The sequence below is a fragment of the Triticum aestivum genome, chromosome 2A (assembly GCF_018294505.1).
Source record: "Triticum aestivum cultivar Chinese Spring chromosome 2A, IWGSC CS RefSeq v2.1, whole genome shotgun sequence".
Lineage (NCBI taxonomy): Eukaryota > Viridiplantae > Streptophyta > Magnoliopsida > Poales > Poaceae > Triticum > Triticum aestivum.
The window spans coordinates 234,134,519-234,151,908 of NC_057797.1; positions in this window are offsets into that span (position 1 = coordinate 234,134,519).

Consider the following 17,390-nt stretch of genomic DNA (forward strand, 5'->3'; position numbering starts at 1 on the left):
GGCCCAGAGATACCTCTCCGACAATCGGAGTGACAAATCCTAATCTCGAAATATGCCAACCCAACATGTACCTTTGGAGACACCTGTAGAGCACCTTTATAATCACTCAGTTACGTTGTGACATTTGGTAGCACACAAAGTGTTCCTCCGGTAAACGGGAGTTGCATAATCTCATAGTCATAGGAACATGTATAAGTCATGAAGAAAGCAATAGCAACATACTAAACGATCGGGTGCTAAGCTAATGGAATGGGTCATGTCAATCACATCATTCTCCTAATGATGTGATCCCGTTAATTAAATGACAACTCATGTCTATGGTTAGGAAACATAACCATCTTCGATTAATGAGCTAGTCAAGTAGATGTATACTAGTGACACTTTGTTTGTCTATGTATTCACACAAGTATTATGTTTCCGGTTAATACAATTCTAGCATGAATAATAAACATTTATCATGATATAAGGAAATAAATAATAACTTTATTATTGCCTCTAGGGCATATTTCCTTCAGTCTCCCACTTGCACTAGAGTCAATAATCTAGATTACACAGTAATGATTCTAACACCCATGGAGCCTTAGTGCTGATCATGTTTTGCTCATGGAAGAGGCTTAGTCAATGGGTCTGCTACATTCAGATCCGTATGTATCTTGCAAATCTCTATGTCTCCCACCTGGACTAGATCCCGGATGGAATTGAAGCATCTCTTGATGTGCTTGGTTCTCTTGTGAAATCTGGATTCCTTTGCTAAGGCAATTGCACCAGTATTGTCACAAAAGATTTTCATTGGACCCGATGCACTAGGTATGACACCTAGATCGGATATGAACTCCTTCATCCAGACTCCTTCATTTGCTGCTTCTGAAGCAGCTATGTATTCCGCTTCACATGTAGATCCCGCCACGATGCTTTGTTTAGAACTGCACCAACTGGCAGCTCCACCGTTTAATGTAAATATGTATCCGGTTTGCGATTTAGAATCGTCCGGATCAGTGTCAAAGCTTGCATCAACGAAACCATTTACGATGAGCTCTTTGTCACCTCCATATACGAGAAACATATCCTTAGTCCTTTTCAGGTATTTCAGGATGTTCTTGACCGCTGTCCAGTGATCCTCTCCTGGATTACTTTGGTACCTCCCTGCTAGACTTATAGCAAGGCACACATCAGGTCTGGTACACAGCATTGCATACATGATAGAGCCTATGGATGAAGCATAGGGAACATCTTTCATTTTCTCTCTATCTTCTGCTGTGGTCGGGCATTGAGTCTTACTCAACTTCACACCTTGTAACACAGGCAAGAATCCTTTCTTTGCTTGATCCATTTTGAACTTCTTCAAAACTTTGTCAAGGTATGTGCTTTGTGAAAGTCCAATTAAGCGTCTTGATCTATCTCTATAGATCTTAATGCCCAATATGTAAGCAGCTTCACCGAGGTCTTTCACTCAAAAACTCTTATTCAAGTATCCCTTTATGCTATCCAGAAATTCTATATCATTTCCGATTAGCAATATGTCATCCACATTTAATATCAGAAATGCTACAGAGCTCCCACTCACTTTCTTGTAAATACAGGCTTCTCCAAAAGTCTGTATAAAACCAAATGCTTTGATCACACTATCAAAGCATTTATTCCAACTCCGAGATGCTTGCACCAGTCCATAAATGGATCGCTGGAGCTTGCACACTTTGTTAGCTCCCTTTGGATCGACAAAACCTTCCGGCTGCATCATATACAACTCTTCTTCCAGAAATCCATTCAGGAATGCAGTTTTGACATCCATCTGCCAAATTTCATAATCATAAAATGCGGCAATTGCTAACATGATTCAGACAGACTTAAGCATCGCTGCGGGTGAGAACGTCTCATCGTAGTCAATCCCTTGAACTTGTTGAAAACCTTTTGCGACAAGTCGAGCTTTGGAGACAGTAACATTACCGTCAGCGTCAGTCTTCTTCTTGAAGATCCATTTATTCTCAATTGCTTGCTGATCATTGGGCAAGTCAACCAAAGTCCACACTTTGTTCTCATACATGGATCCCATCTCAGATTTCATGGCTTCAAGCCATTTTGTGGAATCTGGGCTCACCATCGCTTCTTCATAGTTCGTAGGTTCATCATGATCTAGTAGCATGACTTCCAGAACAGGATTACCGTACCACTCTGGTGCGGATCTTACTCTGGTTGATCTACGAGGTTCAGTAGTAACTTGTTCTGAAATTTCATGATCATCATCATTAGCTTCCTCACTAATTGGTGTAGGTGTCACAGAAACCGGTTTTCTGTGATGTACTACTTTCCAATAATGGAGAAGGTACAGTTACCTCATCAAGTTCTACTTTCCTCCCACTCACTTCTTTCAAGAGAAACTCCTTCTCTAGAAAGGATCCATTCTTAGTAACAAATGTCTTGCCTTCGGATTTGTGATAGAAGGTGTACCCAACAGTCTCCTTCGGGTATCCTATGAAGACACATTTCTCCGATTTGGGTTCGAGCTTATCAGGTTGAAGCTTTTTCACATAAGCATCGCAGCCCCAAACTTTCAGAAACGACAACTTTGGTTTCTTGCCAAACCATAGTTCATAAGGCATCGTGTCAACGGATTTTGATGGTGCCCTATTTAACGTGAATGCGGCCGTCTCTAAAGCATAACCCCAAAACGATAGCGGTAAATCTATAAGAGACATCATAGATTGCACCATATCAAGTAAAGTACGATTACGATGTTCGGACACACCATTACGCTGTGGTGTTCCGGGTGGCGTGAGTTGCGAAACTATTCCGCATTGTTTCAAATGTAAACCAAACCCGTAACTCAAATATTCTCCTCCACGATCAGATCGTAGAAACTTTATTTTCTTGTTACGATGATTTTCAACTTCACTCTGAAATTCTTTGAACTTTTCAAATGTTTCAGACTTATGTTTCATTAAGTAGATATACCCATATATGCTTAAATCATCTGTGAAGGTGAGAAAATAACGATATCCGCCACGAGCTTCAACATTCATTGGACCACATACATCTGTATGTATGATTTCCAACAAATCTGTTGCTATCTCCATAGTACCGGAGAACGGCGTTTTAGTCATCTTGCCCATGAGGCACGGTTCGCAAGTAGCAAGTGATTCATAATCAAGTGGTTCCAAAAGTCCATCAGTATGGAGTTTCTTCATGTGTTTACACCGATATGACCTAAACGGCAGTGCCACAAATAAGTTGCACTATCATTATCAACTCTGCATCTTTTGGCTTCAACATTATGAATATGTGTATCACTACTATCGAGATTCATCAAAAATAGACCACTCTTCAAGGGTGCATGACCATAAAATATATTACTCATATAAATAGAACAACCATTATTCTCTTATTTAAATGAATAATCGTCTCACATCAAACAAGATCCAGATATAATGTTCATGCTCAACGCTGGCACCAAATAACAATTATTTAGGTCTAATACTAATCCCGATGGTAGATGTAGAGGTAGCGTGCCGACCGCGATCACATCGACTTTGGAACCATTTCCCACGCGCATCGTCACCTCATCCTTCACCAGTGTTCGCTTAATCTGTAGTCCTTGTTTCGAGTTGCAAATATTAGCAACAGAACCAGTATCAAATACCCAGGTGCTACTACGAGCTCTAGTAAGGTACACATCAATAACATGTATATCACATATACCTTTGTTCACTTTGCCATCCTTCTTATCCGCCAAATACTTGGGGCAGTTCCGCTTCCAGTGACCAGTCTGCTTGTAGTAGAAGCACTCAGTTTCAGGCTTAGGTCCAGACTTGGGTTTCTTCTCCTGAGCAGCAACTTGCTTGCTATTCTTCTTGAAGTCCCCCCTTCTTCCCTTTGCCCTTTTGCTTGAAACTAGTGATCTTGTTAACCATCAACACTTGATGCTCCTTCTTGATTTCTACCTCCGCAGCTTTTAGCATCGTGAAGAGCTCGGGAATTGTCTTATCCATCCCTTGCATATTATAGTTCATCATGAAGCTTTTGTAGCTTGGTGGCAGTGATTGAAGAACTCTGTCAATGACACTATCATCAGGAAGATTAACTCCCTATTGAGTCAAGTGGTTGTGGTACCCAGACATTCTGAGTATATTTTCACTAACAGAACTATTCTCCTCCATCTTGCAGCTATAGAACTTATTGGAGACTTCATATCTCTCAATTCGGGCATTTGCTTGAAATATTAACTTTAACTCCTGCAACATCTCATATGCTCCATGACGTTCAAAATGTCGTTGAAGTCCCGATTCTAAGCCATAAAGCATGGCACACTGAACTATCGAGTAGTCATCAGCTTTGCTCTGCCAGACGTTCATAACATCTGGTGTTGCTCCAGCAGCAGGCCTGGCACCCAGCGGTGCTTCCAGGACGTAATTCTTCTGTGCAGCAATGAGGATAATCCTCAAGTTATGGACCCAGTCTGTATAATTGCTACCATTATCTTTCAACTTTGCTTTCTCAAGGAACGCATTAAAATTCAACGGAACAATAGCACGGGCCATCTATCTACAATCAAACATAAACAAGCAAGATACTATCAGGTACTAAGTTCATGATAAATTTAAGTTCAGTTAATCATATTACTTAAGAACTCCCACTTAGAAAGATATCCCTCTAATCTTCTAAGTGATCACGTGATCCAAATCAACTAAACCATAACCGATCATCACGTGAAATGGAGTAGTTTTCAATGGTGAACATCAGTATGTTGATCATATCTACTATATGATTCACGCTCGACCTTTCGGTCTCAGTGTTCCGAGGCCATATCTGCATATGCTAGGCTCACCAAGTTTAACCTGAGTATTCTGCGTGTGCAAAACTGGCTTGCACCCGTTGTAGATGGACGTAGAGCTTATCACACCCGATCATCACATGGTGTCTGGGCGCGACGAACTTTGGCAACGGTGCATACTCAGGGAGAACACTTTTATCTTGAAATTTAGTGAGAGATCATCTTATAATGCTACCGTCAATCAAAGCAAGATAAGATGCATAAAAGATAAACATCACATGCAATCAATATAAGTGATATGATATGGCCATCATCATCTTGTGCTTGTGATCTCCATCTCCGAAGCATCGTCATGATCACCATCGTCACCGGTGCGACACCTTGATCTCCATCGTAGCATCGTTGTCGTCTCACCAATATTATGCTTCCACGACTATCGCTACCGCTTAGTGATAAAGTAAAGCATTACAGCGCGATTGCATTGCATACAATAAAGCGACAACCATATGGATCCTGCCAGTTGCCGATAACTCGGTTACAAAACATGATCATCTCATACAATAAAATTTAGCATCATGTCTTGACCATATCACATCACAACATGCCCTGCAAAAACAAGTTAGACGTCCTCTACTTTGTTGTTGCAAGTTTTACGTGGCTGCTACGGGCTTAGCAAGAACCGTTCTTACCTACGCATCAAAACCACAATGATAGTTTGTTAAGTTGGTGCTGTTTTAACCTTCGCAAGGACCGGGCGTAGCCACACTCGGTTCAACTAAAGTTGGAGAAACTGACACCCGCCAGCCACCTGTGTGCAAAGCACGTTGGTAGAACCTGTCTCGCGTAAGCGTACGCGTAATGTCGGTCCGGGCCGCTTCATCCAACAATATCGCTGAACCAAAGTATGACATGCTGGTAAGCAGTATGACTTATATCGCCCACAACTCACTTGTGTTCTACTCGTGCATATAACATCAATGCATAAAACCTAGGCTCGGATGCCACTGTTGGGGAACATAGTAATTTCAAAAAAAATCCTACGCACACGCAAGATCATGGTGATGCATAGCAATGAGAGGGGAGAGTGTTGTCTACGTACCCTCGTAGACTGGAAGCGAAAGCGTTAGCACAACGCGGTTGATGTAATCGTACGTCTTCATGGCCCGACCGATCAAGCACCGAAACTACGACACCTCCGAGTTCTAGCACACGTTCAGCTCGATGACGATCCCCAGACTCTGATCCAGCAAAGTGTCGGGGATGAGTTCCGTCAGCACGACGGCGTGGTGACGATCTTGATGTTTTACCATCGCAGGGCTTCGCCTAAGCACCGCTACAATATTATCGAGGACTATGGTGGAGGGGGGCAACGCACACGGCTAAGAGATCAATGATCAACTGTTGTGCCTATGGGGTGCCCCCTGCCCCCGTATATAAAGGAGTGGAGGAGGGGGCCGGCCAAGGAGGGTGGCGCGCCCTAGGGGGGAGTCCAACTCCCACAGGGAGTAGGACTCCCTCTTTTCCTACTAGGAGTAGGAGAGGGAAGGAAAAGGAAGGAGGGAGGAAGGAAAGGGGGGGCCTCCCAATTCGGATTGGGCTTGGGGGGGCGCCCCCTCCATTGCTCCTTTCCCCTCCTTTCCACTAAGGCCCAATAAGGCCCATATACCTCCCAGGGGGTTCCGATAACCTCCCGATGATCCGGTATTGTCCCAATCTCACCCGGTACCTTTCCGGTGTCCAAATATAGTCATCCAATATATCGATCTTTATGTCTCGACCATTTCGAGACTCCTCGTCAAGTCCGTGATCACATCCGGGACTCCGAATAACCTTCGATACATCAAAATATATAAACTCATAATGAAACTGTATCGTAACATTAAGCGTGCGGACCCTACGGGTTTGAGAACAATGTAGACATGACCAAGACACGTCTTCGGTCAATAACCAATAGCGGAACCTGGATGCTCATATTGGCTCCTACATATTCTACGAAGATCTTTATCGGTCAGACCGCATAACAACATACATTTGTTCCCTTTGTCATCGGTATGTTACTTGCTGGAGATTCGATCGTCGGTATCTCAATACCTAGTTTAATCTTGTTACCGGCAAGTCTCTTTAATCGTTCTGTAATACATCATCTTGCAACTAACTTATTAGTTGCATTGCTTGCAAGGCTTAAGTGATGTGCATTACCGAGAGGGCCCAGAGATACCTCTCCGACAATCGGAGTGACAAATCCTAATCTCAAAATACGCCAACCCAACATGTACCTTTAGAGACACCTGTAGAGCACCTTTATAATCACCAAGTTACGTTGTGACATTTGGTAGCACACAAAGTGTTCCTCCGGTAAACAGGAGTTGCATAATCTCATAGTCATAGGAACATGTATAAGTCATGAAGAAAGCAATAGCAACATACTAAACGATCGGGTGCTAAGCTAATGGAATGGGTCATGTCAATCACATCATTCTCCTAATGATGTGATCCTGTTAATCAAATGACAACTCATGTCTATGGTTAGGAAACATAACCATCTTCGATTAATGAGCTAGTCAAGTAGAGGTATACTAGTGACACTTTGTTTGTCTATGTATTCACACAAGTATTATGTTTCCGGTTAATACAATTCTAGCATGAATAATAAACATTTATCATGATATAAGGAAATAAATAATAACTTTATTATTGCCTCTAGGGCATATTTCCTTCAGATCTATCCTTGCTTGTATGCCTAGCTAGGGGCGTTAAACGATAGCGCTTGTTGGGAGGCAACCCACTTTTATTTTTGTTCCTTGGTTTTTGGTTCTGTTTAGTAATAAATAATTTGTCTAGCCTTTTTTAGATGTGGTTTTATGCTTTTAATTAGTGTTTGTGCCAAGTAGAACCTTTGGGAAGACTTGGGGAAAGTCTTTGCGATCTTGCTGTAAAAAACAGAAACTTTAGCGCTTAGGAGATTTGCTGCCATTTTTTTACTGGAGAGTGCTATTTAGTTAATTATTTTTACAGATGATTCATAGATAAATTACTCACGTCTAGAAATTTATTTTAGAATTTTTGTGGTTCCTGAAGTATTTGAAACCTACAGATTACTACAGGCTGTTCTGTTTTTGACTGATTCTGTTTTTTGTGTGTTGTTTCCTTATTTTGATGAATCGATGGCTAGTATTTGAGTGTATGAACCATAGATAAGTTGGAATATAGTAGGTCTAACACCAATATATGTAAAAAAATGAGTTCATTACAGTACCTTGAAGTGGTGGTTTGTTTTCCTTTACTAACGGAGCTCACAAGATTTGTTGTGAAGTTTTCAAGTTTTGGGTACAGATTTGATGGATTATGGAACAAGGAGTGGCAAGAGCCTAAGCTTGGGGTGCCCAAGGCACCCCAAGGTAAAATCAAAGGACAACCAAAAGCCAAAGCTTGGGGATGCCCTGGAAGGCATCCCCTCTTTCGTCTTCGTCCATCGGTAACTTTACTTGGAGCTATACTTTTATTCACCACATGATATGTGTTTTACTTGGAGCGTCTTGTATGATTTGAGTCTTTGCTTTTTAGTTTACCACAATCATCCTTTCTGTACACACCTTTTGGGAGAGACACACATGAATTGGAATTTATTAGAATACTCTATGTGCTTCACTTATATCTTTTGAGCTAGATAATTTTGCTCTAGTGCCTAGCTTATATCTTTTAGAGCACGGTGGTGGTTTTTTTATAGAAATTATTTATCTCTCATGCTTCACTTATATTATTTTGAGAGTCCTTTAGAACATCATGGTAATTTTCTTTGGTTATGAATTTAGTCCTAATATGATAGGCATCCAAGATCGGTATAATAAAAACTACATAAAAAGTGCATTGAATACTATGAGAAGTTTGATACTTGATGATTGTCTTGAGATATGGAGATGGTGATATTAGAGTCATGCTAGTTGAGTAGTTGTGAATTTGATAAATACTTGTTCTAAAGTTTGTGATTCCCGTATCATGCACGTTGTTGGGGAATGTAGTAATTTCAAAAAATTTCCTATGCACACAAAAGATCATGTGATGCATAGCAACGAGAGGGGAGAGCGTGATCTACGTACCCTTGTAGACCGACAGCGGAAGCGTTAGCACAACGCGGTTGATGTAGTCGTACGTCTTCACGGCCCGACCGATCAAGCACCGAAACTACGACACCTCTGAGTTTTAGCACACGTTCAGCTCGATGACGATCCCCGGACTCCGATCCAGCAAAGTGTCGGGGAAGAGTTCCGTCAGCACGACGGCGTGGTGACGATGTACTACTGCTGCAGGGCTTCGCCTAAGCACCGCTACAATATTATCAAGGACTATGGTGGCTGGGGCGCCGCACACAGCTAAGGAATAGATCATGTGGATCAACTTGTGTCTTTGGGGTGCCCCTTGCCTCAGTATATAAAGGATGGAGGAGGAGGAGGCCGGCCAAGGTTGGTGCGGCCAGGATGTGGAGTCCTACTAGGACTCCAAGTCCTAGTAGGAATCCACCAAGAGGGGAGGAAGGGAGAAGGAAGTGGAGGAGAGGGAGAGGTGGCCGGCCCCCTTTTCCCTAGTCCAATTCGGACCAGAGGGGAGGGGGGCGCAGCAGCCCCTTGGCCCTTTCTTCTCTTCCCACTAAAGCCCATCAAGGCCCATTGCTTCTCCCGTAACTACCCGGTACTCCGAAAAATACCCGAATCACTCGGAACCTTTCCGATGTCCGAATATAGTCGTCCAATATATCAATCTTTACGTCTCGACCATTTCGAGACTCCTCGTCATGTCCCCGATCTCATCCGGGACTCCGAACTCCTTCGGTACATCAAAACTCATAAACTCATAATATAACTGTCATCAAAACCTTAAGCGTGTGGACCCTACGGGTTCGAGAACAATGTAGACATGACCGAGACACGTCTCTGGTCAATAACCAATAGCGAGACCTGGATGCCCATATTGGCTCCTACATATTCTATGAAGATCTTTATCGGTCAGACCGCATAACAACATACGTTGTTCCCTTTGTCATCGGTATGTTACTTGCCCGAGATTCGATCGTCGGTATCCAATACCTAGTTCAATCTCGTTACCGGCAAGTCTCTTTACTCGTTCCGTAATACATCATCTCACAACTAACTTATTAGTTGTAATGCTTGCAAGGCTTATGTGATGTGCATTACCGAGAGGGCCCAGAGATACCTCTCCGACAATCGGCGTGACAAAACCTAATCTCGAAATACGCCAACCCAACATGTACCTTTGGAGACACCTGTAGTACTCCTTTATAATCACCCAGTTACGTTGTGACGTTTGGTAGCACCCAAAGTGTTCCTCCGGTAAACGGGAGTTGCATAATCTCATAGTTATAGGAACATGTATAAGTCATGAAGAAAGCAATAGCAACATACTAAACGATCGGGTGCTAAGCTAATGGAATGGGTCATGTCAATCAGATCATTCACTTAATGATGTGATCCCGTTAATCAAATAACAACTCCTTGTTTATGGTTAGGAAACATAACCATCTTTGATTAACGAGCTAGTCAAGTAGAGGCATACTAGTGACACTCTGTTTGTCTATGTATTCACACATGTATTATGTTTCCGGTTAATACAATTCTAGCATGAATAATAAACATTTATCATGATATAAGGAAATAAATAATAACTTTATTATTGCCTCTAGGGCATATTTCCTTCAGTCTCCCACTTGCACTAGAGTCAATAATCTAGTTCACATCGCCATGTGATTTAACACTAAGAGTTCACATCACCATGTGATTAACACCCATAGTTCACATCATCATGTGACCTATACCCAAAGGGTTTACTAGAGTCAATAATCTAGTTCACATCATTTATGTGATTAACACCCAAAGAGTACTAAGGTGTGATGATGTTTTCCTAGTGAGATAATTTTAGTCAACGGGTCTGTCACATTCAGATCCGTAAGTATTTTGCGAATTTCTATGTCAACAATGCTCTGCACGGAGCTACTCTAGCTTATTGCTCCCACTTTCAATATGTATCTAGATCGAGACTTAGAGTCATCCAGATCTGTGTCAAAACTTGCATCGACGTAACTTTTTACGACGAACCTTTTGTCACCTCCATAATCGAGAAATATTTCCTTATTCCACTAAGGATAATTTTGACCAATGTCCAGTGATCTACTCTTAGATCACTATTGTACTCCCTTGCTTAACACAGTGTAGGGTATACAATAGATCTGGTACACATCATGGCATACTTTATAGAACCTATGGCTGAGGCATAGGGAATGACTTTCATTCTCTTTCTATCTTCTGCCGTGGCCGGGCTTTGAGTCTTACTCAACTTCACACCTTGTAACACAGGCAAGAAACCTTTTCTTTGACTGTTCCATTTTGAACTACTTCAAAATCTTGTCAAGGTATGTACTCATTGAAAAAACTTATCAAGTGTCTTGATCTATCTCTATAGATCTTGATACTCAATATGTAAGCAGCTTCACCGAGGTCTTTCTTTGAAAAACTCCTTTCAAACACTCCTTTATGCTTTGCAGAATAATTCTACATTATTTCCGATCAACAATATGTCATTCACATATACTTATCAGAAATGTTGTAGTGCTCCCACTCACTTTCTTGTAAATACAGGCTTCACCGCAAGTCTGTATAAAACTATACGCTTTGATCAACTTATCAAAGCGTATATTCCAACTCCGAGATTCTTGCACCAGTCCATAGATGGATCGCTGGAGCTTGCATATTTAGTTAACACCTTTAGGATCGACAAAACCTTCTAGTTGCATCGCATACAACTCTTCTTTAGTAAATCCATTAAGGAATGTAGTTTTGTTTATCCATTTGCCAGATTTCATAAAATGCGGCAATTGCTAACATGATTCGGACAGACTTAAGCATAGATACGAGTGAGAAAATCTCATCGTAGTCAACACCTTAAACTTGTCGAAAACCTTTTGCGACAATTCTAGCTTTGTAGATAGTAACACTATCAGCGTCCGTCTTCCTCTTGAAGATCCATTTATTTTCTATGGCTTGCCGATCATCGGGCAAGTCAACCAAAGTCCATACTTTGTTCTCATACATGGATCATATCTCAGATTTCATGGCCTCAAACCATTTTGCGGAATCTAGGCTCATCATCGCTTCCTCATAGTTCGCAAGTTCGTCATGGTCTAGTAACATGACTTCCAGAACAGGATTACCATACCACTCTGGTGCGTATCTCACTCTGGTTTACCTACGAGATTTGGTAGTAACTTGATCTGAAGTTACAATTACCTTATCAAGTTTTCTACTTTCCTCCCACTCACTTCTTTCGAGAGAAACTCCTTCTCTGGAAAGGATCCATTCTTGGCAACGAATTTGCCTTCGGATCTGTGATAGAAGGTGTACCCAACAGTTTCCTTTGGGTATCCTATGAAGACATATTTCTCCGATTTGGTTTTGAGCTTATCAGGATGAAACCTTTTCATATAAGCATCACAATCACAAATTTTAAGAAACGACAACTTTGGTTTCTTGCCAAACCACAGTTCAGATTGTGTCGTCTCAACGGACTTAGATGGTGCCCTTTTAAACGTGAATGCATCTGTCTTTAATGCATAACCCCAAAACGATAGTGGTAAATCGGTAAGAAACATCATAGGTCGCACCATATCTAATAAAGTACGGTTATGACGTTCGGACACACCATTACATTGTGGTGTTCCAGGTGGCGTGAGTAGTGAAACTATTTCACATTGTTTTTAACTGAAGACCAAACTCGTAACTCAAATATTTGTCTCCGCGATCAGATTGTAGAAACTTTATTTTCTTGTCACGATGATTTTCCACTTCACTCTGAAATTCTTTGAACTTTTCAAATGTTTCAGACTTATGTTTCATCAAGTAGATATACCCATATCTGCTCAAATCATCTGTGAAGTTCAGAAAATAATGATACTTGCCGTGAGCCTTAACACTCATCGGACCGTATACATCAATATGTATTATTTCCAATAAGTCAGTTGCTCGCTCCGGAGAACGGAGTCTTAGTCATCTTGCCCATGAGGCATGGTTCGCAAGCATCAAGTGATTCATAATCAAGTGATTCCAAAATCCCATCAGCATGGAGTTTCTTCATGCGCTTTACACCAATATGACCTAAACGACAGTGCTACAAACAAGTTGCACTATCATTATTAACTTTGCATCTTTTGGTTTCAATATTATGATTATGTGTATCACTATGATCGAGATCCAATGAACTATTTTCATTGGGTGTGTAACCATATAAGGTTTTATTCATGTAAACAGAACAACAATTTATTCTCTTACTTAAATGAATAACGGTATTACAATAAACATGATCAAATCATATTCATGCTTAACACAAACACCAAATAACACTTATTCAGGTTCAACACTAATCCCGAAAGTATAGGGAGTGTGCGATGATGATCATATCAATCTTGGAACCACTTCCAACACACATCGTCACTTCACCCTTAACTAGTCTCTGTTTATTCTACAACTCCTGTTTTGAGTTACTAATCTTAGCAACTGATCCAGTATCAAATACTGAGGGGTTGCTATAAACACTAGTAAAGTACACATCAATAACATATATATCAAATATACTTATGTTTACTTTGCCATCCTTCTTATCTGCCAATCACTTAGGGTAGTTCCGCTTCCAGTGACCAGTCCCTTTGCAGTAGAAACACTTAGTCTCAGGCTTAGGACCAGACTTGGGCTTCTTCACTTGAGCAGCAACTTGCTTGCTGTTCTTCTTGAAGTTCCCCTTCTTCCCTCTGCCCTTTTCTTGAAACTAGTGGTCTTGTCTACCATCAACACTTGATGTTTTTCTCGATTTCTACCTTCATCAATTTCCGCATTACGAAGAGCTTGGGAATCGTTTCCGTTATCCCTTGCATATCATAGTTCATCACGAAGTTCTACTAACTTGGTGATGGTGACTAGAGAATTCTGTCAATCACTATCTTATCTGGAAGATTAACTCCCACTTGATTCAAGCGATTGTTGTACTCAGACAATCTGGGCACATGCTAGTTGAGCGATTCTCCTCCATCTTTTAACTATAGAACTTGTTGGAGACTACATATCTATCAATTCGGGTATTTTATTGAAATATTAATTTCAACTCCTGGAACATCTCATATGCTCTAGGACGTTCAAAACGTCTCTGAAGTCCCGATTCTAAGCCATTAAGCATGGTGCACTAAACTATCAAGTAGTCATCATATTGAGCTTAGCCAAACGTTCATAACGTCTGCATCTGCTCCTGCAATAGGTCCGTCACCTAGCGGTGCATCAAGGACATAATTTTTTCTGTGCCGCAATGAGGATAAACCTCAGATCACGGATCCAATCCGCATCATTGCTACTAACATCTTTCAACACAATTTTCTCTAGGAACATATCAAAATAAACACATGAAAGCAATAACGCGAGCTATTGATCTACAACATAATTTGCAAAATACTACCAGGACTAAGTTCATGATAAATTTAAGTTCAATTAATCATATTACTTAAGAACTCCCACTTAGATAGACATCCCTCTAATCCTCTAAGTGATTACGTGATCCAAATCAACTAAACCATGTCCGATCATCATGTGAGATGGAGTAGTTTCATTGGTGAACATCACTATGTTGATCATATCTACTATATGATTCACGCTCGACCTTTCGGTCTCCATGTTCCGATGCCATATCTGTATATGCTTGGCTCGTCAAGTATAACCTGAGTATTCCGCGTGTGCAACTGTTTTGCACCCGTTGTATTTGAACGTAGAACCTATCACACCCGATCATCACGTGGTGTCTCAGCACGAAGAACTTTCGCAACGGTGCATACTCAGGGAGAACACTTCTTGATAATTTAGTTAGAGATCATCTTATAATGCTACCATCAATCAAAGCAAGATAAGATGCATAAAAGGATAAACATCACATGCAATCAATATAAGTGATATGATATGGCCATCATCATCTTGTGCTTGTGATCTCCATCTCCGAAGCACCGTCGTGATCACCATCGTCACCGGCGTGACACCTTGATCTCCATCGTAGCATCGTTGTCGTCTTGCCAAGCCTGTGCTTCTACGACTATCACTACCGCTTAGTGATAAAGTAAAGCATTACATCGCGATTGCATTGCATACAATAAAAAGACAACCATAAGGCTCCTGCCAGTTGCCGATAACTCAGTTACAAAACATGATCATCTCATACAATAAAATCAGCATCATGTCTTGACCATATCACATCACAACATGCCCTACAAAAACAAGTTAGACGTCCTCTACTTTGTTGTTGCAAGTTTTACGTGGCTGCTACGGGCTTAAGTAAGAACCAATCTCACCTACGCATCAAAACCACAACGATAGTTTGTCAATTTGACTCCGTTTTAACCTTCGCAAGGACCGGGCGTAGCCACACTCGGTTCAACTAAAGTTAGAGAGACTGTCGCCCGCAAGACACCTATGTGCAAAGCACGTCGGGGGAACCGGTCTCGCGTAAGCGTACGCGTCATGTCGGTCCGGGTCGTCTCGTCCAACAATACCGCCGAACCAAAGTATGACATGCTGGTAGGCAGTATGACTTATATCACCCACAACTCACTTGTGTTCTACTCGTGCATATAACATCAACATATAAAACCTAGGCTCGGATGCCACTGTTGGGGAATGTAGTAATTTCAAAAAAATTCCTACGCACACGCAAGATCATGTGATGCATAGCAACAAGAGGGGAGAGTGTGATCTACGTACCCTTGTAGACCGACAGCGGAAGCGTTAGCACAACGCGGTTGATGTAGTCGTACGTCTTCAGGGCCCGACCGATCAAGCACCGAAACTACGACACCTCTGAGTTTTAGCACAGGTTCAGCTCGATGACGATCCCCGGACTCCGATCCAGCAAAGTGTTGGGGAAGAGTTCCGTCAGCACGACGGCGTGGTGACGATCTTGATGTACTACTGCTGCAGGGCTTCGCCTAAGCACCGCTACAATATTATCGAGGACTATGGTGGCTGGGGCGCCGCACACGGCTAAGGAATAGATCACGTGGATCAACTTGTGTCTTTGGGGTGCCCCTTGCCTCAGTATATAAAGGATGGAGGAGGAGGAGGCCGGCCAAGGTTGGTGCGGCCAGGATGTGGAGTCCTACTAGGACTCCAAGTCCTAGTAGGAATCCACCAAGAGGGGAGGAAGGGAGAAGGAAGTGGAGGAGAGGGAGAGGTGGCCGGCCCCCTTTTCCCTAGTCCAATTCGGACCAGAGGGGAGGGGGGCGCAGCAGCCCCTTGGCCCTTTCTTCTCTTCCCACTAAAGCCCATCAAGGCCCATTGCTTCTCCCGTAACTATCCGGTACTCCGAAAAATACCCGAATCACTCGGAACCTTTCCGATGTCCGAATATAGTCGTCCAATATATCAATCTTTACGTCTCGACCATTTTGAGACTCCTCGTCATGTCCCCGATCTCATCCGGGACTCCGAAATCCTTCGATACATCAAAACTCATAAACTCATAATATAACTGTCATCGAAACCTTAAGCGTGCGGACCCTACGGGTTCGAGAACAATGTAGACATGACCGAGACACGTCTCTGGTCAATAACCAATAGCGGGACCTAGATGCCCATATTGGATCCTACATATTCTACAAAGATCTTTATCGGTCAGACCGCATAACAACATACGTTGTTCCCTTTGTCATCGGTATGTTACTTGCCCGAGATTCGATCGTTGGTATCCAATACCTAGTTCAATCTCGTTACCAGCAAGTCTCTTTACTCGTTCCGTAATACATCATCTCACAACTAACTTATTAGTTGTAATGCTTGCAAGGCTTATGTGATGTGCATTACCGAGAGGGCCCAGAGATACCTCTCGGACAATCGGAGTGACAAAACCTAATCTGGAAATACGCCAACCCAACATGTACCTTTGGAGACACCTGTAGTACTCCTTTATAATCACCCAGTTACGTTGTGACGTTTGGTAGCACCCAAAGTGTTCCTCCGGTAAACGGGAGTTGCATAATCTCATAGTTATAGGAACATGTATAAGTCATGAAGAAAGCAATAGCAACATACTAAACGATCGGGTGCTAAGCTAATGGAATGGGTCATGTCAATCAGATCATTCACTTAATGATGTGATCCCGTTAATCAAATAACAACTCATTGTTTATGGTTAGGAAACATAACCATCTTTGATTAATGAGCTAGTCAAGTAGAGGCATACTAGTGACACTCTGTTTGTCTATGTATTCACACATGTATTATGTTTCCGGTTAATACAATTCTAGCATGAATAATAAACATTTATCATGATATAAGGAAATAAATAATAACTTTATTATTGCCTCTAGGGAATATTTCCTTCACACGTATGGTGAACCGTTATGTGATGAAGTCGGAGCATGATTTATTTATTGATTGTCTTCCTTATGAGTGGCGGTCAGGGATGAGCGATGGTCTTTTCCTACCAATCTATCCCCCTAGGAGCATGCACGTAGTACTTTGTTTCGATAACTAATAGATTTTTGCAATAAGTATGTGAGTTCTTTATGACTAATGTTGAGTCCATGGATTGTACA